The sequence below is a fragment of the Tauraco erythrolophus genome, chromosome 1 (assembly GCF_009769465.1).
Source record: "Tauraco erythrolophus isolate bTauEry1 chromosome 1, bTauEry1.pri, whole genome shotgun sequence".
Taxonomy (NCBI): Eukaryota; Metazoa; Chordata; class Aves; order Musophagiformes; family Musophagidae; genus Tauraco; species Tauraco erythrolophus.
In genome coordinates, this window is record NC_141465.1 from 13026362 (window position 1) to 13053283 (window position 26922).

Here is a 26922-nt window from a genome sequence, read left to right on the forward strand (position 1 = left end):
GATAGGTTAGAGGCAAGCTTTACAGAGCAAATGCTGGTGGTCAGAAGAGGGGAGGAAAGCAATGCCAAGGTCTGGAACACCTTTGGGTACTGCAACCACCTGAAACCACTCACCCTGGCTCAAAGGGCTTTCAATAAGCAGGTTACTAAAATTCAAGCACTTGCTTTATAAAGCCTTTTGGTTTCAGGAAAGTGAACCTCTTGTCTGAAAGTTTGCTGGGAGTGTGTTCTTCCAGGACCGCTTCACTCCTTTGCGAAGGCGCTGGCTGAGCGGCTCGGCAGGCTGGTGGGCTACATCAGCCAGGCGTGTACTGCAAGTGCCACCTGCTCGCTTGCAATCCCGGCCCCGCTGGAGCCACCGGCATCTTTCTGCTCAATCTGCGGGGTTAGCTCCCTCGTGTTGAACTTGTGCTGTGGTTTATCCTGGCCGGCAACTAAAGGCCGCACGGCTGCTCACTCGCCCTCTCCCATCCCCAGGGGACGGGGAAGAGAATTAGAGGGGGTTGAGATAAGAACAACTCAATACTACTAATAGTAATATATGAGTGTGTATATATGTATAATGATAACAATATATACAACAAGTGATGCACAGTGTAATTGCTCACCACTCGGTGACCAACGCCTGTCCCACCCCAGCTAATGATCCTAAAACAGGTAAGTCCTGACACCGCAATCCTGGACAAGTGAGAGGCCCAAACAGAGAGTGAAAGAGAAATGGCACTACAAGAGTGAGAACTCCTGGAAGAGCAAAGGCACTTCTTTCTGGTTAACCCTCATCTTTATACTGAGCTGGTTGATGCATGATATGGAATATTTCATTGGCCAATTCAGCCCTCAATCTTAAGTCTAAGTTCAAATCATAAGGGCAGTTGTGGACCCGTTGTCCCAGCCATGCTCCCCCACAGCCTGTTGTGCTCCTGCACACTGGCAAGCACACGGCAAGCTGAAAAGTCCTTGAGATCTCAGCACCAGCTATAAACATCAGTGCACTATCAACATTGTTCTTATAACAAATCTTAGACTAAAACCAAAACACAGAGCTCTTCCAGCTGCTAAAAAGAAGAACTAACTCTGTCTCAGATGAAAAGCATACATACATACATACGTGCATTTGAGGGGCACTATTGTGTGCCCCGTCGTGGGCTGTCGCTTCACCCCACGCGTGTGCCTGCGGGGCCCTCCCGGTGCGGCTGACACAGCCCTCAGGCATCAAGCATTGGAGCAACTGCCCCAGAAGGTTTAGCGAGGAAACACAGAATTGCCGAAGCCACAGGCTGAGTTGAGATATCGTGAGGGAGGCAGCTATTATGTTCCAGCTGTCTTTAAAAACCACTCTGAGACTTGCAAGGTATTGCGTTCTGCTTGTCACTGGATCTAAGCCTGCTGGGTGGTGAAGGTCACTTTGTGCCTTCTGCTTTAAGGCCTGTTGCTGCTGTTCATACCAGCAAAGGCAGTGCTGCCTAGCTCCTGGCATGTGAACCCGCGTCTCTCCTAGGGAGCAGGTCTCCCATGGAACCTCCCTAGGACCAGTATGCAAGTCGGAGAGTAGTATCTCATGTCGATGTCAAGCCCAGTCAGAGCTTCCTTGTCAGGATGCATTAGGGCAGCTGTCTGCAATTTGTGTGACAGCGTGCATCTCTGCTCACAAACAAACTACTTTTGCTCTGCGTTGAACTGTGTCTGCCGTAAGCGGTGCTGCTGGGAAAGCTGCCAGCAAGAGAGAGAGCAACTGCGGGCACAAAGGTGGCTGGGTGGCACCTCTTGTAATCTGTGTTCTGCACGGTGTATTGATTGGCTTGGTGAATGGGTCCCAGGGGGTGAACGTGAACATCACGTACCAGAGCATGACGTTTTAATCAGAGACAGATTTAACTATTGGGAGCAGCTGGGGTGATGTCTACTTTAAAAAAAAAAAAAAGGAAATTGCACCCAAAAAAACCCCATATGCTGGTTATTGCTTCAGAGCTACATGTAGTTAAATGAGGATACCAACGAGTAGCCTGTGAAAGGACAGAGAACTCTTTGAAGTAGAGCTCTAGTAAAACGTGCAGAGCGGTGATACAAGTTAGAGGCTGAGCAAGCCTTTTGCAAACACGCGTGCGAGAAGCATGGCCAAGCAGTGCAGCCTGCTTGCTGCAGCACCCTTCCCAGCAGGAGCATCGCTCCTGCCAGCTGTAAAATCACCTGGATCACAGGATAGGAAGGTTTTCATGCTGCAGGAGAGACGGGGCTGGTGAGGAGCAAAAGAGATTTAAAAGGAGAAGGTGGCTGGAGTTTTCTCTGTATTTGCAAAGATACAGAGTGGTGTGAAAGACGGAGCGCTTGTGGGGTTGGCGTGCCAGCTCGCCCCACCAACATCTTGAGAAAGGGTTGAAAAACGATCACCCCAGAAATGCCGGGGAAGGTTCTCCTCCTCCTCAGCCTGTAACATGCCGTGTAGCCAAGGAGATTAGCCTTCCTGTGGCAAAATCTCGGGGTCTCCCAAGAGCTCTATTAATCTCGAAATTCTGCCTACTAGGTTACTTTCTACCTGCAAAGTAGAAAGCAACACATTCACAGGCATGAATGACGCTGAGCCTGGTCCAGAAGTAGACTTGAAAGGACGTTCATCTGCCATTTGTGGGAATTTAACTGAGCAGAAGCTTCTGAAATGCCAAAACAGAGAGAATCGCAAAATTATTCCCAAAACGCTGCCTGCCTAATAATTGCCAGCCATCCCCTTTCAGGAGAAGAGGCAAGAGAAGCAGTTCACATGAGCGCAAGTGCTTGCAGACTTCTCTTCTGGGGAAAACGGTCATCTTTCTTCTCTTGCTTTCGCATGCTTAAAATGAGGAAAGCGACATATCAGAGTTGAGAGAGAGGAGAACCGGTCAATGCTGCCTTGGGATGTGATGATCAAAGGTATGCCTCCCCCTCACCCCGCGGTGCCCTGAGAAGGGCAGACGCTGTTTCCCAAGAGAACAGCACATAGTTCAGAGCTGGAAATGCCCCTTCGCTCCCCCTGGAGCCGCACAGACCGGGGGCTGCCTGCCTGCCTTTGGTGATTTACATTTCCCCAGCCGAAACCAGGCAGCTTAACCAGTTATCCTCTACCAATAAAAAGAAGCAAGGAGATGAGTCTCGGAGAACGATTATTCCCTGGGTAGTGACATGGCTGACATGTATTTTCTTGTGAAGAAACACAGTGGGCTACAGCTATTAAGTAGCAGTAATTGATGAAATTCATGGCCAGCTTTACCATTCAGCTTCCTTTCATCGATTTAAAGGTCTGTGATTTTGTTCCGACTACTATATTTCAAATGCAGAAAATCATAGAAGCTAAGAGAAAAACTGTTTGTTCTTTACATTCAGTTCCCATTTTACTGTGTGCATTTTAACACCCAAAATGTGCCAGCTGCATTTCCATCATGTTGGAGTGCCTGTATTCCTCTCATGTTTCTGATGAGGCACAAAGTATAGAGAACGTAAATGACAGGAAAAAGGCTACAGTTTTGGGTTTTTTTAATGACCCAAATCACATATATTTTAAAGCTGTAGCCTAAGGTTATAGCACAACAAAGCAGGCAAAGTCTCTTTCATCTGCAGTTTACTTGGAAACTAGGACCAAATTTCTATCTCCCCAGGTGACAGAAAACAGCAGAGAGGCTCCGGTCCAAAAGCAAAGACCTAGTCATGCCCCGTCCGGCACGGTAGAGTCAATGTGAGTTATTTTGCAAGAATCCAGTGATATCTTTCTTTGTAGGAGTAGAACAGATAAGGGCAGGACAGTTGGAGAGCCAATGAGACAAAAGAAAATGAAGGAAAAATTAAAACAAGCCAATACTATGAAGCTATTAGAAGAGGGTGTTACAAGATCTGATGTGAGAGAACTTAATTGGAACACACGTAGCATTTTTCCCCACCTCCCTGGATAAAGTCAGAAATTATGAACAGCACCAGTTCTTCTAAGTTCTTAATACGCATCACACCTTTTGTAGGAATTTTCGCTGGAACTCTGGGTCAATTTTCTGAGATGAGAATTATTTTTCACCGCCTGCAAGTTGCACTTGTGTGAGGAGCTGAGCGAGACAGTGGTGGGGTGATCTGGCTCACGAAGCTTCACAGCTGACAAATGAGATTTCTGACACGGAGAGGGATAGAGAAAAAATGAAAAGAACAAAGCTCAATTCGTGATGATTCTAACAGACCGGTGAAATGGCAGGCTGTCATCGGGAAAATTCTGTTTCTCAGATACAAATGGACAGGGGACACTGACAAGAAAATGCCAGCGAGAGTCAGTCTCTGAATTATGTTGTTAGGTGTAAATAGGCTTTACTCAGGTCTTGGCAAAGGGCTGGGAGTAGGGTTTTTAGCCAGCTCACTGTTACTGTTCGCATTACAGCAGCGTTTAGAGGCATGTTCAGGACCCATGACACCAACTGCAGTTTTCACAAGCAGTATACATTGAAGGTATTGTATATGCATGCGTGTATATATATACATATATATATATGTGGTAAGGACCTCTGAGAACTGTAAAATCAGTTTGGAGAGATGAATGGTGAGAAAAGGAATCAAAAGAACTGGCTCTTTTTCCATCTGGGGAGTTGTGCTCGAGAAAAATGAAATGCTTATCTAAAGCTCCAGGGAAAGCGTGACAAAAGCTTGGGAAGTAGGGAGAAGTTTGTGTTCCCTTGCCCCCTCATCCTGTGTGTTTTACCAGAAGGTATTATTGGAAACCTTCAGTGGCAAGAGCCTGTGCAGTTTTTAGGGTTTCTTTTGCGCTTTTTGCACACGGCAGAGCTTCTGTATGGTGATGGAGCAGGAGCAGCCCAAAGGCTTTTTGTATGATATGGGCACGGAGAGTTGGTGCACGAATCTGCTCCTTGGGCTCGAGCTTCTGTTAAGTCAACTCAGGCTGGAGTACTAAAAATGTAACAAAATTGAATTTGGGGCAGATGAAACCGATAAGGGATTTGCTGCTGCTGGGAGTGTGAGTCAGACCTTTTACGCAGCAAAATTGCAAACGTTACCCGAATGTTGAGTGCACGGAAAGTGCTGGTCACAGAGACGGTGAACTTCTCTGCTTTGTTGTGGCTCTGATCTGATAGTGGAGAGTCCCTGTTTGGTTCAGTACTTAAGCAATTGTCTGCAAACTAGCAACAGAATGAACTATCTGAGATGATTTTGATAATTTTCAGGCGGGTCGGTGTAATGACCGTGGCAGCTATAGATGTATATTCTGATATTAGGCAGCGCTTTTTTGAGATAGTGTGGTGGATTTAGTTTATATTTAAGTAATGCCTCAGACTATCATTTCTCAGATATTTTCACGTCTGCCTTTGATCTGAAATGTGTTAATCTAATGGGTGGATGGAGGAGGTGAGTTACTATGGGAACAACGCCTTGCTCTGACTTACTGCCCCAGTCGTCTGCTCTGGCAATCGAAGCACGCTGCAAAACAGAGCCAGGCCACCAGGGACAAACCTGTGTTTCAGTCTTAGAGGGAGCTTTTGAGGTCAGCTTTGAGGTACAGAGGATAACAGCAGACCACTGGGAGCCGTTATCATGTGTTTTAAGCAAAACAAGAGGAGGAGGAAGGAGATGCTATTTGAGCATGTTAAGCAAAAATTCTAATAAAGTCAGAGTCACCTGGTGGGAAGGAGACACAGGGTTTGCTGCTGTGTTTCTTGAGGTGTAATTGATAAGCGATTAAGGACAGCTGTTAAAGCTTTTAAATCTGTTCTGGTGACCATTAATGAGGTACCTCATCATTAAACAGTAATTTGAGCTGCTCTTTTCTGCTGTAGACTCACAGAAGAAGTCATCAGTAGCGAAAATGTGGGTGTGTCTTCCTCTGACCTGGAGAGCAGTGGTACCTGCTGGGATGGAGGGTGACCTCTGGGGACGCGCTGTTGGCTGGGAAGCAGCATCCCATACTAGTAGTTTCCTCTTTTTGCACCTTCCTAAAAACTGCTGCACAATATGACGCATATGGAGAGGAAAAAGCTGAATTCCTTATTATTTCTCGTGTAATTAAGGGGAGAACTTTTCTCCAAATGGAAATCTTTTAATCTTCTCTTATTTGATTCCTCTCTTTGGCCTATTACCTGGGCTAGGCGAAGGGAAAAACACGTGGCTGTCCTCCCTCCCTTCAGCTGGCAAGCCCTCAGCAGCACCTGAGCGTCGGGTGGGTGCTCACCCCAACTTCTACACCTTCAGGTGAGCAGGACATATTTCCTCTGGGCAACTTGTTTCTCTTGTACCTTCATTTCTCTCTACGTAACGCGTGTCGCTGCTTTGGTAATTTCCTCCTAGACCCATTGGGTTTTGGGCAGACCGCATCTCAGACCACTGTGGCTCTTACACTGACCCCTGGTTACACCGAGGTTGCTCTGTCCCCAGCTACTCCTGTCCAGGCAGCATCATTTGGGGGGATGCTGTGTGGATCCCCTACGCCTGCTGTTGGACCAGTGTCTGCCCCTTTTTCGACACTGAGGCCATCCGTTGCCACCGTGGCACTCAGATTTCTTTGATTTCTGGGTCTTTATTCAGCACTCCCACAACTTAAGCTTCATCTCTCTGGTGCCATTTCTGAAGTTTAATGTTCTGCTTATTACTTGACGCATTTATTTGCTATTTATCTGTGTATGCCTCTCTATTGGAAACCTCAGGAACTCACTTAACTTCCAGCTCACCCTCCCATGAGCACCTAGCTGAGGTGGGCTAAACTGATTTTTCGTGCATATGTATACAGCAGGGGCAGGTCTCTCTGACTGTCCTCTGTGCCACAGTCACATCCCAAAGCCAGGTAGGGTCACCCTGTGCCTAGATATTTTGAAGGGAGGATTTAAAACAATCGGTGCTGCGTTTCTTCTGTTTTGAGCCTCACTAATGAAAACAACAGCAATTCCTAAAGCACCCTGAGCTTGGCATGTTGCAACACTCTCTTTCCCAGTCTGCACACGTGTAACAGCGGCATCTCCCCACCCACCTTTGGCGACGGTTCCTTCCCACCTCTGGCGTGTTCCCAAGCCCTTCTCCAGAGAGCTTTCGACAGTGCAAAGATGTCAATAATATAAATAATTAATGTCAAGTGGCTGTCAATAACTCCTAAGTCTGAAAACATAACACATGTAAACTCGTATTAATTAATTGCATCTCACTCTGAAATTTGAACAGTAAGCAAATTAAGAGGCATGATATGGTGACACTGATCTATGCTTATTTTTTCTAGGGAAACACTGAGAAGCAGAGCAGCTTTGGCACAGGTAAGTCCTTACTGGAGCTTGTTTATCTCCTACCTTCTTTTTTTAATATTTGACAGCTAAGGGTGTAATACTTACTGTACAAAAAGTAGAGGCACAAAATCATGGTATTAAAAATGATTTTTTAATGTATGTATTTTAAATGTAAAAAGAAGAATTACATAGAAAAAGCAGCAAATAAGAAATTACATTTTATCTCAGCACAGAGGTAGTTTTTTTTCCTGTGGCCTGATCCACATTCCTGCTATTTATCATTCATATGCAGTGCTCGCATCTGGTGTGCTTAGTCTAGTCCAATCCTCTGCTCTCAGAAGCATTTCTGCACCTCCTGAACCAGGTGGAAGGCCAGGGACCTCACCCTGGCACACACAGACCTTGAAGGGGGTTATCTCAAACAAGGCATGTTAGACCAAGTCTCCAACAGCACTGTGCCAAAAAGAGCCTGTGTGAAAGATCTCTTTCGTATAGGCATATCGATATTTGAGGGGTGGGAGATGTTGGGATTTTTTTCACTGATATTTGTAAGGGAGATGTCTGATAGTGTCAAGTTTTGGTTTTTGTGTTTCAGAAAAATTTTCACATGTGGGAGGGTGGTGGAAAGAGCCACAAGAATAAACATGGAAGCTTTAGAAAGGTCAAGGAAGAGACATAGGGGAACAGTCTAAAGTATTTTTCACCTTTGGAAAAACACAGGCCTGTTTAATCTAGTGTAGAAAGTTTTCAGTACAACTTTTTTTTTTTTTTCCTCTCCTTGCACACTCAGTCTGACCCAAATCCAGGCTGTTGCCAATGCCAGTCCTTGTCTCTCTTTCCTGCAGCTTCCCAGCCAGCGGATCTCGGAGGGGATGAGAATGCAGTGCAAACAGCATCCTTTCTCAGGGCAGTTTTTCAGAGCAGTGGGTGACCACGAAGGGTGCGGGGCTGACATGGTGCGAGGAAGCTGGAAGAGAGTGGGCTGGTGGAGACAAGGGTAGGGAAAGCCTGGGCTTGTGATGCCAGTGACCTCCCAGCGCTGGATCCGGGGGTCTGTGTCTTGAAACTTTTCCCTTGTCAAACAAGGAGCATCGCTTTTGAAGAGTGGAAATGGGCGGCTGGAGAAGAGTAGGCTTTTCACCTCAGCACCTCTCAGGGCTCCCAGCCAGAAGCTGTCCCAGTTCAGCAGCAAAAGAGAGAGGAGGTGAGGAGGGGTGGGATCCCGCCTGGCCGTGAACATGATGATGACTAGATGATCTTTGAGGTCCCTTCCAACCCTAACCATTCTATGACTCTATAAGGCAGTGGTGAAACATTGCATTCTAGCGCGTGGGTCCCATTGTAAGGAACTGGGCTTTATGAGAGGAGGGGCTGGGAATCACCTCGGGTTTTCTCACGAATCTTTCCTCCTGTTCTTGCCCTGAACTCCCTGGCTTCCACAGAGGAGGGAGCAGATGTTCAAGAACGACCTTTTCTTGGCCAGTGTCAATGTGAGAAGCTAATAGCTGAAAATCTCATTTCTGGGAGAGGAAAAACATAAAGGAAAGGCAGGAAGAGGAAATGAAACAAAATATCTGTAAGTGGTTAAGTGTTAAGGAGCCTGCTAGGTGCCACTGAACTGAAATTATCTCTATTGCTACGAAAATATGAAAAGTTCTCCAAAGGAAACTTCTTAATTTTGAACATGCTGGATGTTCTTCCAGCCAAGAGGCATAACCTGTCAGGGAAAACAATTTTGCACAGATTACTCTGCGGAGTCCCTTTGGATGCTGAGAAACGGAGCAGTTATTCTTCAGTCTCTGGTGGAGTAGCCAGTGTTATCAAAACATGGTGAGCTGCAATGATTCCTACAATTACTCATGACTGATTTATCACTTGATTGTAGGAATTTAGTTTAAATAGATTTTTTTTTCCATCTCCCTTGCTCCCTAATTGATTTTTTTTTTTGAATGCTGAATCTTTGACTTCCTCTTGTAAAATAGATTAGAGTCATTATAGCTGCATGCTTTTTAATCATTCTGCTGCATAATTACTGTTGCTGCTGTTGTCTTCTGGTTTACACTGTTTCTTTATTAGCAGCTCTTATTGCCAGAAGCTTTAAATGTTTAATAATCTGTCAAGGTGTTAATTTGTTGGTTTTTTGTTGTTTTTTTTTTTTTTTCTTGAAGACCTTTTCAATGATATCTTCAAGCACCTGGCCTGGTCAGATGCTTTAATAGTCACTTATCTCTGTCTGGTTGGCTTCATGTTATTTTTACTTACCCTTCTTCCGGATAACCGAAGTTACCCATTCATCATATTGAACATGTAAGCAGGTCACATGCAACTGTATCAGGCAGTAGGAAAATAGGACCTCCAGAAATAGTAATAAGGCTGATGGCTGAAGATGACACATAGGCAAGCCTCCGTCTGTTGGCGCTAGCAAAAGAGCCTTATTGCAGCCTGATCCAGCACTCGTAGTAAGCACAGGCTCTAGTGGTTTTCTTAACACAGAGGGGTTATACCACCATTTCTTCTCTTTAATGCTTTTTGGGGTTTCCATTCAGGCTACCTGCAGAAATACAGTCATCCTTTTCTCCAAGCTACTGGAGCCGTTTGCTGTACAGCATGCCAGCTCTGGAGCAGCTTGCCTTTCTCAAATGCCAGATAAAGCCAGACAGTTCACGGACAGTATTTTATCTCTAGAAAAGGCTCTTGGATCTCAATTCTCGCTGTCTTGAGTGTAAGTCGCAGGGCTGCGGCTTCCCAAGAGGTCCTGAGAGGCTGTTCCCTAAGAGCTGGAGAAGCAAATAGTTCAGAACAGGTTAGTGAAACTGGGGACTTGGTGGCCTGTCGGTAGGTAAAGAACTGCAGCGGTAAGGAGATGCTCAATTCTGCTTATCCTTCGGGGAGAGGACAAAACATAACGGGTTTCTCTGGGTTAGAGGTAAGAAGAAAAACTTCTCAGCGCTGAAAGATGGGGAAGCCTGGGAACAGACCACCTGGTGACCTGGTGGCATTTCAGCTGCTGGGGGTTACTGAAGAGCACGTGAGATGTGAGTTTGTCAAGAGTGACAGAGATATAACGGGGTTCCTCCCTTCTGGCAAGGCAGCAGGTCAGGCTGCCTCTTAATTCTCTTCCCCCTCCTGCTTTCTGCACATGGAGGTGCAAGCCAGAGGAAATAGAAATGCTAGCAGTTGTGAAAAAGGAGGTAATTAATCATATTTTAAATAACATCTTACAGATTTATATGATCTTTAATTTATAGTTGTGTATTGAGGAATTGGTTACTTTTTTTTTTTTTTAGCATTCCTTCAGTCATTCAGTCATTTTAGGGTACGCTTTTTCTTTAATGGAAGTGACTGTCTGCATTTCTTCAGCACCTTGTCTGTGCCTTATTTTATCTTGCCAGAGGAAACTGGCAGATATTAATTCTTGGGGTTTTTCTTGTCTATATGATAATCCAGACAAGATTCTGATGATTTCAGTACAATAGCCTCCTCTCAGGAAAGCTTTGATTGTGCTAAAATATACTCTGAAGTGCTAATCTCTTAACCTTCTAGAGTTCATTATTTGGACAGATAAGAATTGAGTTTAAAGTGACCTATAAGATCTTCTTGCCAAGATATAATCTAGTTAAAATTTGCTCAAATTAAATTATGTGGACTGCATACCATGTATTGATTAGAAAAATCTTCTTAATGGAGTCATATAGTAAGACTCTTGACATTTTTTTTTCTCCTTTAATGGAGTCAGTTTTACAGAAACTTCATCATTTTGTTTTGTAAAGCTGTCACCAGCTTGATGGCTTCTCCATCAGATAAAGCTTTGACCTTAGGGCCACTTCCTCGTTTGAGGAAAACGCAACTGCAAAATTAACTAGTCCTGTGCCACTTAGGAATAAGTTTGTCAATATGAAGAAGTTTTGAATTATCACCTGAAGGGCTGATGCTGTGGCTTTAATTCGAGATGCATCTGCTGCCCTTTTGAAATAGGAATTTTGATAAGTGGTGCTTTTAAATGTACTTTTTGGTCATGATTTGTAATTCTTATTTCAGTTCTTTTTCAGACCAGGACAAAATCAAAGAAAGAAGCAGTTAAGTACACTGAGGAGACACCTTCAGCTATGATTCATGTTTTCTGGGAGTTGGGCAAGCAGTCAAGCAAGTTAAAGTCAAGAGCCGCTCTGTGTTGCTGGATAAATTTTTCACTGCCTTCTCTGGTCCCATCTATGGCTTCACTCTGCAAACTCTTTGTTTTGTGGATTGGAGACCTCTACAGCCATAGCCTGTGTGTCCCTGGGCTGTTCAGTGACCTCTACTAGAACAGCAGGAAGAAGCCTGATGCCTCAGCATTGATTAATTGCCAAAATATGTGGCAAAAGAGAAACAAAGGGGAAATGGAGTCTGCAGGTCTCTGCAAAGACAGTGGACCTTAGCGGGAAATTTGAATGTGCCTAAGAGTGATGAGTCTTTGAACTCTGTCTGACCTGCTCCAGTAGATTTGCTTTTAAAGACAGTAGTTTCAATAATGATATTGTTTTCTGAGGCTCTGTGGCTCATCTACAAACACTGCTTGTCTGATTGAGGAGGAAGGGAATAGATTGCTCTGTGTAAAACCAAAAACAAACAAAACAAAACAAAAAAAAACCAAAACCACCAAACAGAAAACCACCAACAAAACACCCCCTACCCCAAACAAAAACAAGAAACCAAAAATCAGTTTGAGTTTATTTTTTTAAGTGTCAAAAATCTCATATAAAAAGCTTTTGTGATAGGCAGATCCTAGTCACTTAATTGAGACAATGACTTGGTTTCGGTAAAAACAAAAAATTAAAAATTCAGTTGCCCTTTTTCTTTTTTAAGATATTTTGTAGCAAACCTGAAGTTGCCAGTATTTGTTCGATTCATTATAATTACTACAAGTGCTTCATCCACTCAGAAGCCTTCATGATACCCCCAGAGACTGCTAAGTTTTAATGTAAGCTGTATTTTTCTTTATCTCTGATTTTTCTCACACATGATTTCCCCTTTTCTCTAGATGTCTAGGTTTTGTTGCTATAGCATTTAATTTTTCACTTGAAAAGGTAAGAGCAAAGCAACAGTGTTTCATATCTTTTACCTGAATTTCTAGTGTCCAATTCTTACATAGAACTAACCTGTTTCTTTCTAAAATTATGTTGCAGGTTTGCTACTGAACAAGCTTAATCAATCAATAGTTCCTGTTTGATAGAGTAAATAAATGATGTTGTGGTGTGTGATAATCTCCAAGTTTTCCCACCTCGTAACAGAAGGCTCATACTGAGGTGGGAGTGTGGAAATGGAGGAGTTGACAGGCCCAGACAAATGAACGATTAAGTTGGTGTACTGAGGTCTGTGACAAAGCAGTAGAATAATGTAGAATACGTGCCTGGAATATCAAAATCTTACATGCTAGTTTAAAGTGTCCCAGGAGAGCTGCTGGACACATACTGTGTGCAAAATGAGCAATACTATTGTTACAGCAGATGAGGTTGTTTATCAGTGGCCTAAAACCTGGAAACACGAGAAAATGAGCCCAGAACTGTTTGAAAATAGGAACATGAGTATGTATTTCTAAACCAAAACCCTATCTATTTTGGGGAAATACATACTGAAGCAACCTCTTGTCAAAGAGGAAGAGTCCTAACATGTTGCAAGGAGCAAAGTGTGGGAGTTTTCAGCAGGTGGTCTTTTGATCCCAGGTTGCAGCCTGGCTGGTGGTGCCGTAAGTCGTACAAGTTGCACGTTTCAAATGTCACCGTTATCCAGCCACATCTGCAGTGTCACAAGTGAGAAAACAGCTATGGGAAGCCAACATATTCACAATATCTTTTGCTTCTGTTTTAGGTACAAGCCGTGCTGTAAAACATTGGCTTGTATTCATTCTTACTTAAGTTATTTCCCACCTCAGAAAAAGCAAACACGAGCAGTCAACGTAGTACACTGACCTGCACCTCCAGTTTGGACAGAAGTTGTATCATCTGCTTGAGCCGATGTACAAGCACTGCGAAAGAAATGGACCCCAATAAGGATATGGTTTTACTTTTGGGGTAAGTTAATATGCTTGCTTTATTTTTTTTTTAGTTCTGAGTTTCTTTTCTTCCCCTTAATGCCAATAAATTGCAGACTGGATGATAGAAAAGAACTTGGATTGTGAGTCGTAAATGGGATGATTGACTAAATACTGGTTGTAGGATCTACACTGCCGATGCACGAGCCAGAAAGTACATCTTGACTGTACGATTTTATTTCTGTTTTCATAGAAGCAGCAGTTAAAAAAATCATTATCACTTGCATCTGAGCTGATTGTGTTTGATTTGGAAGTGACTGGGATGCAATAAACAGGAAACCCCGGGGTGCCATTTTACTAAGGCAGTTTTCAGGGAGGAACCACAGCTTCTTCTGCAAAGCACTGTTGATTTACATGGATTTTCTTGTCATATGTTTTGGCAAAATGTATCAGCTTGTGCTTCTTAGCGTCAACAAATAATACTTGACTTGCAAACGAGCTCCTTGGCAAGTACCCAGCCACAGGAGGCTTGGAGACTTGACTGAATAAAAAAGACATTCATTTCACCAATTTGTGAACTGGCACTTTCCCTGTCGTGGTTGTCTGCAGCCCCTCTCTGATTCCTGCTCTTGATTCTTGGATATTGAAGCTATTCAGCCTGTTAGCTTCCACCAAATTCCAAGCAATGAAAATTAAACTTTTTTTTTTTTCAATTTCCATGTAAACGCCTTAAAGGGCTCTCAAGCTCATTTTTGCTCTCCTGTTTGAAATTCATCTTTTCTACCATGTGACATTGGTATCTTCTTCACTACACAGACCTTTCAAAACATTCACCTTTTAAAGAAAAAAAAAAAAAAAGAAAAGCAGCTTACTTTGTATTTTTCCTGTGCAGCCTTCTTGTTCATAATGAGCTTAAATATGAGGGTTATAAACCCATCTGGAAATAAAATTATGCGCTAGGTTCACTAAAAAAAGTAATTACATTATAATCAAACTGTCACTTTATGTGATAGTGGGAGATGAAATACACCATAAGCTGACAAAAGAAGAGGATGGCTTTCTCTTTTAGATATCATCCACGACACAAAGCAGTGAAGGGACTCTGAATTACATACAGCGTAACCAGGAAAGCTCTTGGAGCCGGGAAGGGGAAACACAGCACTAGGACCAGTGAGACAGAGATGCTTTCTTCTAGTGGAATGGGGGAACATTCAGCCCTATGCAGTTCTGGAGTCATTGTCCTTGTTTGCTCCACCTGAAGCTTGTGTGCCCCACTGAGCTGTCAGCTTGTATTCAACAGGGGCTGACTCGTGTCTCGGATTAAACATGCGAGTGAATTGGGAGAATCTAACTGTGTGAGGAGCCGCTTTGTTCTTGTCTCACCCTTTCCTGTGGCCCCTGTGACCCATGTTGCCTTAGTGTGAACAGAAATCTCCCGGTTTGAGGGGAAGTTCCCATTCCTGCGTAGCGAGAAGTACGTGTAGCCACTGAGTAGATGACCGCATTCAGCTGGAGTGATTTTCTTTAGTCCTTCTGGTCCTTGTCATGGAAACTGCTTCCCTGTTGTGGAGTGAAGTCCTTTTTCCCTCCTGGCATAATTTCTTCAAGATATGAGTCCGTTCCCTGCTTTCCTTTCTCTGGTGATGGACGCTTTACACAGGCAGTGACCCTTGCTCCGGCATTTAGGAACAAACTGGTGGCAAAGGGTGGTCATGAACGTGGGGCACAGGGAGAGGGAGAGGATCTGTTATTGTGATTTTTGGATACTGGCCTTGCCTTTCCCGCAGGGAGGAGCAGGCGGGTGGCCGTGAGTTTATTTTCATGGATGGACCGAAGCTGGTGGAAGACTGGTACCCAGGACAACCGCTCTTGCTGCCAGCAATGCATGTAATCAAAGAGAAATTTGTTTTCATATAGAGCCTTTCTTCTGGTCGCTGAAAAAAGCTTCAGAAACATGAACGGGTTCAACTTTGCGTTTCTGTAGTCTGATTTCTTTTCTATTCTAGAGGCAGAAATGGTGACATACCGGGAGGTCCATGCTGTGGAAGTGGCACAGCTGATACCTTTAGTCAGTGTCTTGCTTTTCTCTTTTGATGCTGTGAATACGGCAGCAGAGCAGCGCAGCGCAGCACAACACGCTGTGCTGGACGTGCACAGTGTCATTCTCTATGCACAGTGGATAAGACCCACTTTCTATATTCCTGCCACGTATCTATCTGGAAGATGGAAGCTGGGGGGAGCCCACTGGAGATTTCCCAATACTACGGCTTACTTTTTTGAATTTAAATCTCGAATTTGTTTAAGTACAATTAGTTTTATATTTCTAAGAGAACTGCAAACATTTCAGTTCTGAGAACATGAACATGAAATGAACCTTCATCAAAAAGAAGTAATAATAAAATCTTGTCCAAATGCCTATGTAACTGTGTAGTCTGTTTTGACAGCAGTATCTTTTGTCAGAAACAGGTTTTGACAGTAGCTCTCTCCCCAGATAAAAGTAACAGTTTTAAAGCTACTGTTTTTCCCTTCTGTCACCAGATCTCAGCACAAACAACTCCACTCATGGACTCCCAACAGTGGACTACTGATGAGCTGTAAGCTGTGTATTGAAGGACTCATGGGCTTAAATTGAGCATCGTCCTCATTTCAAGCTATGCTGCTGTTGCTGGCAATAGACTTGGTTAAAATTCCATAGTTTTCTTCTCATTAAATTCACGCTCCTATAGCCACCTTTATCATGCAAGATGTGTAAGATACCTTGAATTACAAAAAAAAAAACCCAAAACCTCAAACCAAAACAACAACCAAAAAAGAATTCTTATGACAGAGATGCAAGTAAGGTTTTCTTGGCTTCGATTGTGCAGATACTTTCATAAGGCCACTGTAGCCGGTTGAGCATAACAAGGCTATTTGAAATTAAAACTGCACTGATCCCAATGTCTTGGTTAGTCTCACTTTCCACATTGTTGTTCTGCTGCAAGGGTGAGGGCAGAGGTTCATCTCCACGCCCATCATGCTGCACACAGCAAGACTCACTGTTGAAGCCCCGAAGTCGCAGCAGATAGGTGGGTGGAATTTGTGCTCCCTGGTGCATTTGAATCCTTAAGAAAGGTGGAGGATTAGCATGTGCCTTTTGTATTCCCTCCCTTTGGGGCCCACTGCCTTTCTGGCTCTTTCTCGTTGTCCTCAAACTGACCTCAAGTTGCAACAGATGCTGCAAAAAAGGCTTCTAAATAGATCAGATGGTGCTCTCTTTAAAAAAAACCACACAACTGTTTAAACGGCTACGACTCGAGTTAAGTCGTAATGTGTAGGTAAGCTCCATCGTTTCCGCAAGGAAAGCTGAATTGAAGAAGCGGTATAATAACCTTCTTTTAGAAAACACACAAAAAACACAACAACTTGACTCTAGGATTGCTAATGCTGGTGCAGAAAGATGTAAGGCTTTTATTTCTCCTGCTGCTAGCCAAAGTGCATACACAGAAGATATTTTTTTTACAAAGCTAGCAAGCAGCTTTGAAGGTGCTGTCAAAGAATTGCCAATACAGTATACTCTCTGGCTTTTGACTTAGCCTAAACTAATCATCGTTAGAGTCCCATAAAGAACTACATCTTTCTGCTCTAGAATCCTCTTTGCCCTGTGAAGATCATAGCTATGTAATAATTTAGCGCAGATAGATGTGACATTGTAAGGCTAAATACTATGTTTTGTCTGCCTGCAGCCTGCAGCTACTGCCTAGAGACCTAAACACTATGCATGATAAAGAGGAAAATGCAAATTTTACCTTAAAAATTATGGGTTTGGGGTTTTTTTTGTAAGTGAAGTCATAGAAGTGTGTAAAGACAAAACTACCCAGCTGGGCCTGGAGCAATATTCTCGGGGTGTATCACAGTTACGGACAATAGCAGGGGACGTAACTGACTCATCTTAGCCTGAAAATAAGGGTGGCAAAATTACTTCAGTAAGTTCATGACACTGCATGTATCTAGGGAGTTTACACACAAGTTATGAATTCCGGCCTGACTCAATGAACTTCTTTTTAGATCTTGACAATTTTTTTTTTGTTTTCTTTCTTATTTTTTGTTCCACCTCTCTTGTGCCGCTTCTTGCAGCTACTATGCTGAGTGGAAAACAGACACTTGTTTATGAGCTGGTGTGTTAAAATCTATTCAGAGCCTGATGATTTTTCCTGATCCTGAAAGGATGAGAGCTTTGTATTATTTCTCTGCAGGGGCCAGGGCACAAAGTCTCTGGCACAGCTTGACACTGAGGGATAAAAGCTAGAGTTGCCCAAAATACACTAACAGACCAGGATTATTTTCTAGTCATTGGATGCATTTGCTCCATACTTTTGCTGGTGTTGCTATAGGTCCCTCAACTGTCACCAAAAGTCTACAGTTTTCCTAGAAACCAGGCCTGCATACACTAGTTTTTTTGAAAGCTGAAACTTGCATCCTTGTTTCTAAAATGGCTGAGCACCTCTGTCTCTTCAGGTTTTGTTGCTCTCCCTTTCTCTCTCCACCCCAATGCTGAGATGCATGATATGGGTGGTATGACTCTGAAACTGGTTTACTGACCATCCTCCTTACAAGAACTCATATGAAGAGTGGTGAGGCTGGTGACTCATGTAGATTCTTTCTGTCTTTTTCTTCAAGCATGCTTTGACTGAGGAAAATTAATATCACACTTCTTACAAACCTGTCCTTGTGGCTGACGCAAACCTTACTAAAAGCATGTCAAAACAACTTGCTTAAGCGTGGCAATTTGCTAAAAAGTAATGATGTTGGAAAACAGGATAAACTCATATGAAGACTTGTAGGAAAAGAGCTTTGGCTATTTCTAATCTTAAGATTGTAAATAGAATATCAGCTCAGAGGTGTATGATGAGTTTTGATTGCAGAGAAACCAAAGATGGAGGTTACAGGAATCAATCTCTGATGTATTTAAAAAAAAACAAAACAACATCTGTGCAGTGACTTTTCTCTGCATGCAGGAAAGAAGCCTTCAGTGTGATCCCTGCTCTTCCAGCAAAGGCGGCAAGGCTTGTTGACCTGGATGAAATAAATCACTGTTCTTAATACAATATGGGAATGAAATATGCTCTAAAATCTAACCTGTGTAGACCTAAAGACAGTTGGCAGTCTCACATGTACAAATGACAAGCTGCTGATCTGCTGTCATAGAGGCTTAAAAAAATCCAACTTTTTTTTTGCATGGCTCCAAACTTTCTTGTTCCTATTAGCCACCATTGGCAATGAGTTCTCTGTAAGGTAAATCCTGGCACTCAAGTTCTGGCCTTAAAAAGAGGTGGAGACCTGACCACAACAATATTTGATCTAATTACTTATTTTGTTAGGACTAAATCTCTTCTTCCAGTGGAGTCATTGCACTGCATGAAGGCATATAAATTCTGGACCCAGATTTCCTAGTAGAAAGTGGCATTCCACGCGAGTTTAGTATATGTCTTCAGCTCTATTCAGAAGCCTGTGCTTACCCCATCCTTACTGTCATCCTGATGTAAGCTTAAGCCATTTATCTCCACAGCCATATCTGATCAAGGTGTGGGCATTTGCCTTTAGCTATCTGTATTAATGCAAAGGTAAGAAATAAGCTCAAAATCTGAGACATAGATGTAATTGCTATATAGGTTTGGTGGTTTGTGTTTGGTTTTGGTTTTTTTTTTTTTTTAGATTTTCCTTCCCTTCAGTGCTATTAATTTATTTGATGAACCTCATCATGCAGACTTTCCAAACTGACTGCTTACCTCAATGCATGATACCTGCTTGTTACAAGCATGATTTACCCTTGCATACTCCAACCGATCATTTCGAGCACAACTATTCCAAAAGGGGAAATGTTATAAACAGAAAGTTAGAGCAAATTCAGGAATCAAAAAGAGAGCAGAGCTTACTTAGAGGCACAGAGTCCCAAAGGAGCTTTTTATGTACGGAACGTAAATCTAGCAAGTTGTAGTTGTTAAGACACATGGATGTCAAGGCTCGGGAGGAGTGACTTGCTAGACCATTAATAGCAGAGGCACATTACACCCAGATATGAAACTGCAAATAGAGTCAGAGCTCTGCCTTTATAAAGGTTTTGCACATTAGCACCATAACCTTGAAATTAATCTTCTCCTCCTTTAGCATTCTCATATCTGTTGCAAGTAAAGTTGCTCTGATACTCATTGAACTGTCTTTCATGCCAATGCTCTTTGGCAGCCATACTACGAAGATGCTGATGAAAGAAGAGAGGTCATTTTATGTGGAGCTGGTGTACCAGACGAGTGTTGCTCTGATTGAGTTCAAAGGAAAAGTGTGTGGCTTGATTTTATGGAAGCTGCCAACAGACCTGGTTGAAAAAATACCGCAGTCTGAAAGATAGCCTCATCTTTCTCACGGTCCGCCTAATTAAAAAGCTAATTGAAATCAGCTCAGAATGAGCTTTCTCCCTGTAGACATGATCTTTGCTCAGGCTTCAAGTGGTGCTTTTGAAGCATCAAAGTATGTAGACAGTGGTCACGGGCTGAGGCTGAGAGCAGACAGCACCCATTTTAAGCCTCTCCAGGACATATTTGAGAATGAAAACCTCGGCTGATTTAGCCTTTATTTGTCCTACAGGCAACTGGGAAACAGAGCAGTTTATGGGCTTTCCATCACTAAGAGATCTGAGAGTTATTGGCATGGAAATGAGATGTCAGGTTACAATAATGAGGCATATGTCATGAGGACATGATAAGCACCTAGTAAACTGCATGAGCTTTTTAATGGGCCTCTGCAGGAAAGACACTGTCTTAGGCAAGACTTAATATACTTAAGGCTCTGCACCAGTGAAGGTTCAGGTAGCAGCCAGAGAAAGGTAAGTGAACCACCAAGTATTTTTATGAAAAAACAGTGACAGAAGACAACCAGTAACAGAAACACAGCGTTATTGTTTTTGCACACATTCTCAGATGAATAACTTTGGTTGGTGAAAAGCAACCAAAGCCATGTCAGGCCACTTACTGAAAACGTCCCCATGTTAGCAGCCTGAAGTCCCCCAGTATTTCCTATCAGCAGCATACCTCTTCGTTCCCAACTACACCCACGTGCAGATGGAAGCCTGTTTCAGCGCTGAAAAAAGGGGTAGGGTAAAAGGTGAGGTTGACCAAAACATTCTTCTGTTAGAATTTATTGCCTGTGCAGTAGGTCCATGTATTTCTCTCCCTCGCCCGTTAGTCTCACAAATCACTTTATTTGTACCAGCCCCAAAATGATGCTCCCATGGTTATTAATTTCCAGTTCCACTAAAGCCAGTCAATAGTTTTCAGATCAGACTGTGTCCCCAGCTGTAGGCATCAGATTCATTCCATGGTTCCTCTTGCCTCTTCCCAGCCTGTCCTGATGCATTCTTGGTGATGTGGTAACACAGCAGTGCTGCAGCCTCTCCTGTCCTCTGGTTCAGGCTCTGAGGACCCACAACCGATCCCTCTTCAGGCAGGAGGCTGGACCAGAGACTCCCGAGGTCTTCTCCAGCCTGAATTATCCTGTGGCTCAGTGTTGGATCTCACAGGTACGCTGTTGGCTTGAAGCCAAGCTGGCTTTGAAATCGACGTTTTTGCTTGGTATAGCTTAAACATGCTGACTTTCTGGGATATCACCAGGTGGAACAACCAGCTCTGTCAGGCTTGGTAAGTAAGCTGGAGGGATCCTGTCCTGAAGGAGAACAGAGGGGAAAGAGGAACTCAGATTTGTGTGTGGGGAGCTGAAGCATGGAGCGGTGAAGCCAGTTCCTCAGGTTTACAAAGCCTGAGGAAGCTGAGAACAGAGCTGGGGAACTGAGAGTCTGAAAAGTATCTCTGTGTTTCTTCTCATGACTACATAGAAAAACAGACTTTTTTTTTTTTTTTTTTTCAGGAATACCAGCTGCTCTGGCTTGCTTGTGGCAGGACAAACTGTTTTCTGAAGCATGGAAGACAAGATCATTATTTGCAGCTGAACTTGTTAATGACTGAGCTTGTTATTTGTTAGTTGCCTTATTTAACATTTTTTAGAGGTACTCATAACGTCTACAGAGAGGACAGACACGTAACAGTCAATCTGACTTATGGAAATTAGAAGTAGGAAAATGGGCTTAGGTAATGGGGATGTCATAAATATCTCTGAGTTATGAAGTGATGTGTTATCAGAAAGGTCAGGAGTGGGACGCAGTCATTACTCACGACCTTGGATTCATCATGAGTCCCTTCTCTAATCCTTTTGCGTTGGTCCTTTTGTACCTTTGAAAAATACACTGATAAGCAGATAGCTGGAAATGGAGCCTAGAGAGGATCATATTGTGAGTTAAATTAACTCTCCCAGAGGTAGATAACCAGAGGTGGTAATTCTTCCCCGTGTGTTGGTGTTGCAGTGTTAGATATGGTGTATATTCAGATGCATTTCTCCAAGGAGAGGTGAGGCCAATGACTGATCGTTGCGTCACATAATCAAATAATTGTTTTTCAGCCTGCTGTAGATTACTATTGATGGCAAGAATTGCCAGGAGGCACTCACACAGGGAAAGGATCAGTGTGTGCATGACAGCCGACACAGCAAAGCTGAGAACTTACCCCAGAGAGGGGTATAAAAAGAGGGCAGAGCGGGAGGGGTTGGGGGGTGCGAGCCACCCAGTGATAACTCCAAGGTGGTTTAATGTTGTAGCTTGCTTTACTGGATTTTTGAGTGAGTTTTCGCAGGCTGACGGTCTGAGATCGCACTCTGCCTCTCTCAGGAAAGCCTGCGGTGACTGTTGTGTTCCCTCCACTTACGGGCTGTGTGATCAGGTTCGCTATCCCGAACTCGGTGAAGATGATGGCCATAAGGGCCCATTTATTAAAGGAGTAACTCTCACTTAAGGTGTCCCTGTAAGAAAGGAGGTGTAGTTCAGATGGGGGAGGTAAAGGGCAGAGATTCTGGCTACAATTCCCAAAAAGGAAGCCGGGTCAGTAGAGCACATGGGCATGTATGCTTACACATATTCGTGTCCCAGGAATACGCCTGGCGTGTACGTGCATCAGATTCAGATACCCATAATACCCACTACAGATACCAGCGCTGGACGGTTATCAGACAAGTATCGTAGGACAAGTGTGCATTCCTAATGTTTATGCCACAGACGTAGGCTGCAGGACTGAGGAAAAAATGCAGTGATTACATTTAAAATTGGAAAAGGTTCAAGGTGATTAACGGGCAATTGCATTGTATCTTTTGCTGCAATGAGCTAATTAGTAGAATTTTTATAAGCTTCTGGAAATCTTTAGATGTAACAGTATCTGTTCATTTCTTTGGAATTTTCCTCCATTGGCTTTTTCCAATTATTTAACAGCAGGGAGTACTCAGAGAGCATCAAGTAAATCAAAAAAGTGAAAACAGCATGTGGATGGACACATGTACAAACAGTCCTGTACTTGAGAAATCATTTTTTCAGACAAAATTATGGAACTAATTAACAGTAATTGCTGAATAACTTTGTTGTGTTTGTTTTACAGCTTTTCTTGCTTGGTTAAACTTCCACATAATCAATAAGTTGTCTCTCAGGTCTCACTGAGGGGTACGATGCTGGTAATTATTGACTTTGACTCCCTAGGAACAAAATCACTTCAGGAACCTTGAAGTTTAAGGTTAAGAAAGGTAACAGTATTCAGCTCTACAGGGCTCGTCTTGTTCCATGTCAGTTATTAAAAAATTAGGAAAGTGTGGAATGTGTTTGAAAGGAGTTATTCTGTGGGCTTGTAGACAAGATTATGAAGATCTGAAGCCTAGCATTTAGAAGCTGATTCAATGTCAGAGTGATGGAATTTAGGCTATGGAGATGTTATTTGTAAGTTTAAAATAATAGGAAAGGGTGACATCCTCAGAAAGTTTCTATTTGTGATTTTTTTCATTACCTCGCTGATGGTGGCTTGCTGCTGAGCATGGTTTATCATATGAAGATGACGAAGATACAGAGGATATGAAATAGAGTACCCTTCTGTGAAGTTCTGGTTCAACAAATCTGTCACTTCACATTTCTCAGTTCTGCTTTGTTATAAAACTGCGATGCCACTTCCATGATCAGTCCAACTTGTCTGACTAATAAAATACTCTGTTTAGCATAGGACTTGTAACATATGCTCAATCTTTATCTGAACTGGTGGAGAAACCATCCAGATGAGTGTAGTATGTACGTTCCTATTGCATTCAGTTGTTGAAGACACAGAGCGCTTAAAAAACCAAATCAAAACAGACAAAATTGAAAATCTCCTATTGTATTGGAATCTTTGTGTACAGATGATAGTGATTTTGTGGGGAGGCAGATCTCTTGAACAGGATGGTTGTTCACAGTCTGGATGGCAACAGGACTCTCCATTGCAGGGGCCTTTGTATCAGCATTGTATCCGTTGTTACTGACGATTTTAAGCTGCATAAAACGCACATAACTGTTCAAGAGATGGTGGCCATTTCTGCATCTGCAGGAACTATTTCTACTATTTCTAACTGTTCCACCTATGCAGAACTTGGTCGGTTTTGCAGCAGGAACTGCCTGGGGAGTCCCTGCGACAGCCGGATCCCTACCTAGGATGCTCATCAGCACACTGAAGCATAGAGATTGCTCTACCTATTGCAGCGATCTACCTGAGGGAATCTAGCATTTTCCAAAATTCCCTTCTGAATAGCTCCTGAGAAAGTTACTCATGTGTTTTGCTGTGATGCTGACTAAGAGTTTGGTCAACACAATGCCTCAAATCCATCTTTTGTCTCATCATTCCACTGATTTTTTCATGCAGAGACTAATTCGTGATCTGCCAAAATCCTGGAACCCAAGGAATTAAGGCCATAAATGTACTGGATGTGCAAGCAGGCACAGACTTGATTATACCACAATTATAATTATAGAACAAACTCGAGTTTCCTTCTCATATCTCACAAATAAATTAAATGCAATAGCTCTTGCCACATAATACACCTAACAGTAATTTACAAGGTGTATTTCCATTCTTGCTTGTGCCCCAGGAAATGATGGATGCTTACCTCCAAGCTCACACATCAGGAACTCCTTCATTTCTGTCATCACTAGCTAAAATAAGTCATTTACATCACCAAACTGAAGTTCAGTGTATCTACATGCAAAATATTGTTACCTGCTCGAAGCACTGCTCTCATGCCCTCAGTAAATTGAAAAGACAGCTTCTTCTTAAGCTGTGGGTTGAATTTCAACATGAATTAAATAAACGCAGCAACATTTTCCAGGATATTAGCTTATAAACTTAACACTAGCTATTTCACCTTTCATTTCTTGTTACTTGTGACACTTATACTTCTGTAACATTACAGTTGTTTACAATGGTTAGGTTGGTGAATAAAAACAAAATTAATAGAGCTTTTTCTGATAAGAAAATATCAGAAGACATTATTGAAAATGTCTTGACAGTTAAAGCATACGACTTAAAATGCTTCATAAAACACCAGTAATCTTTCAGAATTTTTGATCTGCAACTTCATGTGGCAGAGGAGTAAGAAGATAAAGTAATGTTAAGCAGCCTTTGGCAAACAAAAATGAACATGTAGAAGCCACACAATTCAAACTGACATTTTCTACAAACAAAGGCAACTCTACACTGTTCAATAATTGAAAAATCCCTGTGGCATGAACATACATAATGATGGGCAGCAAAAATACTTCATCTTCCTTGCAGTGCTTGTTGTGGGTTTCATGACTGGAGCTTGCTGAATTATTCATTGGAAACAGTTATTATTGTGGATGTGTCTCCTTTTTGCATTCAGAAGTCAAGAGATGCTGTGGTTCAGTTAGAAGAGGCCGTGATATCACAGGCACTGGGTCATCTCCAGTGCCCAGGTATACAGTGTTGGGATGAGAGAATCAAAACATCTCTTTGTAGAATCACAACTGTAGCTTGTAAAAATTTGATTTTCTCCCTAATTGCATTTAGTCAGGAGTTTATCATGCAATTAGCTGCCATACATGCTACATGGACTTGTTGTTCCCTAGTTTCAGGCTATATCTGGACACGCATCTCTGTGGATCTTCACACACATTTAGTGATGCGAGTGCACAAAAAGGAATGAATACAAGCTGTGAAGCTTCACCATCATCGTGTTTTCCCAGTTAGCCTCTTAACCAGTTCAAGGCTTTCTTTGATAACCTGATAGATGGACAAATATTTCTGGCAAGTGTACATGAAACTTGGTTTCAAGTAACCAGTCACCACCATGCCTGTTCAAACTAGTCATCGAGAGTTTTGTTTTAGCAGGCCACAGTTTTGCTGAGGTCACCAGCTTTGGAGCACAAGTTCCTTATGGCAAGGAAAAAGTTGCAGAAACTTCTTCAAAAGTATTGGCAGTGTTTTGCTGGGCATCAAGAAAGCTATCCCAGTCAGCTATTGCATGGTTAGTCTCCAAAGCAATAAATTGTCCAAAAACCTCATTCCTTGTGACTGTCATGATCTTTGGTGAAGTACAACCAGACTGTGACCATCTCATATATGGATAACAGTCAGCATTGTTGCATGGAAGGGGAGGAAGTCTCATACTTTTGGTTATGATGCCAATAAAGGGCTTAAGCATGTTCATCTCTTCCATTTTAATTTGTGAATAAATAGGCTACAAAAGCCAGATTCTTGCTTTGGATGGAGTCTTGTAAATCATAAGCAAACCACTGATGAGAGAGAGAGAAGCCTACCCACTAGATTTTAATAACTCTTGTGTGTAACTTTTTTTTTTCCTAGAAAAACGTTTCTAAAAGGGTGTAAAAACTTCTACCATTAAACTTCACCCATCTCTCTCTGCAGCATGTCTTTTTTAAATTAAAAATGCTTAATTACTTTGGCATATTATGGAAAGTAAGATTTTTTTAGTGCATACTAGAGTGTCTTGAGAACTGCGTGCTAAATTGTATCGATCTGCAATGTACCTGAATTTCTAGAAGAGTTTTTATGTTATTCTCATGCAGAGTCAATGAATGATGTGAGTTTATTTTTTTAATTCTTTGAAGGTGGAAAGGAAGAATTCTCTCAATACTATTTTAGAATTTGCTAAGCCTTTTGAGGATTGTTTTGTATTATAAGCAGCAAAGTTTTGTAGTTAAGGAGGGGAAGTAAAGGTAAACACTAATAAATCTACACACTATGTATTTGAATTATTTGTATTCTCTAGGGGATGAGAAGAGATAGTGCTAGGAAAAAATCCCCAATCCCAGGCATGTCTTTTTAAGCTCTAAACATTCAAATATGTTCCTTCCAGATTGCGTGTTTCCCACTGGTTGTCCTATAATTTTCTGTCCTCAGTTTTACCGTGCACTAAATATGTTGTTTTGTATTTTTTCCCTTGAGCCAAAAATCACAGATAGCTGTTCATGTACACATTTGTCAATGAAGTTGGCATGTACAAGGTGTAAGGATTTGAAAGTGAAAATCAAATAATGGATAGGAAAGAGAAAGAGACTTCAGCACTTGGGAAGCATAAGAAAAAAATTAATGTCATTAAATGTTAGTAAAAGATTCATGAGAAGTTTCAAATGAATGTTTGAATAGTCCAAGTAATTTAAAGATAACCAAAGTAATTGAGAAATTCAGCTTTTAGTTTAATTTGAAAAAGGAAAATATTTGTACAACAGAATGTTACTTTTCAATATGTGAAAAAGGAAATTACCATATATCCCTTCGAGCTCCAGCTTCTT